At 37.5% G+C, this 2,613-nt stretch overlaps 1 protein-coding gene across 1 annotated transcript in view; it reads right to left on the reverse strand.

The window, feature by feature from the left end:
- The window catches only part of LOC108676700 (hepatocyte growth factor-regulated tyrosine kinase substrate), a 17,734-nt gene extending 16,250 nt beyond the window's left edge, over positions 1-1,484 (reverse strand). The window contains exon 1 of the mRNA XM_018164827.2: positions 1,380-1,484. The gene's annotated coding sequence lies outside the window, so the exon portion shown is untranslated. The remainder of the gene's footprint in view (positions 1-1,379) is intronic.
- Between the last annotated feature and the right edge of the window lie 1,129 nt (positions 1,485-2,613).

Genomic DNA, 2,613 nt, shown 5'->3' on the forward strand with positions numbered 1-2,613 from the left:
AGATCACGTTAGAACACAATAGATCACGTTAGAACACAATAGATCGCATTAGAACACAATAGATCGCGTTAGAACGTAATAGATCACGTTAGAACACAATAGATCACGTTAGAACACAATAGATTGCGTTAGAACGCAATAGATCACGTTAGAAAACAATAGAACACAATAGATTGCGTTAGAACACAATAGATTGCGTTAGAACACAATAGATCGCGTTAGAATGCAATAGATCGCGGTAGAACGCAATAGATCACCTTAGAACACAATAAATGACGTTAGAACACAATAGATCGCGTTAGAACACAATAGATCGCGTTAGAACGCTATAGATCGCGGTAGAATGCAATAGATCAAATTGGAACACAATACTGGTCAATAGATCATGTTAGAACACAATAGATCACGTAAGAACACAATAGATCGCATTAGAACACAATAGATTGCATTAGAACACAATAGATTGCATTAGAACACAATAGATTGCATTAGAACACAATAGATTGCATTAGAACACAATAGATTGACAAGTTTTTTCAGCAGTAGCATTGGGCTTGCCAGATGTATGCACATTGTGATTGGGTGACAGATAGGTACAAGCAATCAAACAAGCTGAAGATGGGCGTGGTGACAGCTGGGCTGATCAAGCAATCTATAGTTTATGATTGGTCATGGCTGCCTGAGCCATACTCTGCCATAGTTTATGATCGGCCATGGACGCCAATTTAAGGTTGATGTGGCTGATGGAGAGGCTGGAGAGCTTGAAAAGACGCCGATATCTCGAGCTAGAAGGCCCTACTCTACAGCCTGGCCTATGCCTATTTACCTATAGGCTATTTTTTGAGTAGGATAACTTTTTAAAGACATATAGTATACTATACATATATGATATGTATAAACTTATACTCAGTATAACTTATAGTATATAAAGATACGGGTTGAATTTGAAATCAATTGTAAACAAAGTATCTAGAGCAATGCAGTCACATCTCTAAATCTAAGCTCCTCTAGAATAAGAGATTAGGTAATTGTATCAATCAGAAATCAGAATTAGATCCCTGTAGGCTGTAAGTGATGGATAATCATGGATTGGATTTGGACATGGAAGACTTGGAACTTTGGAAGTGTAGGTACCACCCGTGACCCATGACCCAGCCAGGCAACCCTGACAGGCTGCCTACCACTACCAGTAACTGCAGTAAGTAACAGGCTCACTGACAAGTGACAGACAAGATGAGTGATGACATCATCGTAAAAATTACATGGCTACATCCTACATTGGTATAGACTTGTTCTTGCACACGCCACAAGGATTCGATCATTGGCATCAGTTGTAGACGAACTGCATAAATGACTATAGACTTTTTAATTACGTTTACCTTGTTCTATATTTATTATTTATAACCTAGAAAATTTAAAATCCTGTTTCAATTTATGATAACGTTACTCGCACAGGTCCACCATGTTCAGCTTCTACTTTTTATTTAGACATTTCCACGTAATTATTCCTCAAAATCATGACGGTCGTGCGGAATAAACGAGTTTTTCTCAATTTCCTGAAGTCATCCTACAAAAATACTGGATTTGCTGCACCAAGGGTACGCAAACTTTGTTGAATAATAAATAAAAAAAAAAACAGTAGACCATAATGATTTCAGATACTGAGATGGTTCTGCAATCTTTATCACACAATATGAGCTATTTATAGTTCAATCTCATTTCTTATATTATATTTCTTACATTTAATCTTATTTATAGTTCAATCAATATAGTGGGCAGGGTGGCCCAGTGGTTAAAGTTCAGAGTACCAAGATTGGAGCAGAGAGGCGCGGGTTCGGTCCCAGATCTGTGCGCCAGTTTCTGGTCAGAATCGGCCAATTGGCCGGGCGGTTAAGCACAGCAGAATTGTAGCAGTGAATTGGGAGTTCGAGACCGCAAAATGCTGTGAATGTTCTGCGATGTTAAGAATTGGCGACAGGCCTACGGCCTAATAAACGCTGAAACCGCTATTAATTAAATTAAATCATTAATTTTAAAAGGCGTCACATTTTGTTGATCGTTTATTACCTGGAAATAAATGAGTTGTCAATTTATGTTGTTAAATCATATGGACTATAAATGCAATCGAAGTTTTTCAACTTGCTCTACGACGTTTTGATGTAGGAACACCCTGAAATTTAACTAAAAATTTCAGTGCATTTTCTTCAATTAACAGTGATCGATGAGAAATGCTAGATTTTGCTGGAGCAGCTCTTGTTCTAGCTCGGAAGCTCTTGTTACAAAACATTCGTTTCCTAATTCCAGCTTACCTCATGAATATCCTGCTAATATATATCATTATATACTAATTAGGCTTCAAATGCTTTTTTGTCGTCATCTGGAAACTTAAGTGATTTTTATTTTGGGCGTTTGAGGAGCTCCGTTAGTGCAAGATAATTGACGCGAAATGTACACGACGGTAGAAACCAATCATACTTAAAAATTATTGCAATGCTTTGGAGTCAGATGGTTGAATAATGATTTATCATTTTCATAATTATTTATCACAAGATGAGTTGTTTCGGAGGTCACTGCAAATGCGGTCATACAGCGCTGAGTGGAAGAATCCAATAA

The sequence above is a fragment of the Hyalella azteca genome, unplaced genomic scaffold, assembly GCF_000764305.2.
Source record: "Hyalella azteca isolate HAZT.00-mixed unplaced genomic scaffold, Hazt_2.0.2 contig8774, whole genome shotgun sequence".
NCBI classification, from domain to species: Eukaryota; Metazoa; Arthropoda; class Malacostraca; order Amphipoda; family Hyalellidae; genus Hyalella; species Hyalella azteca.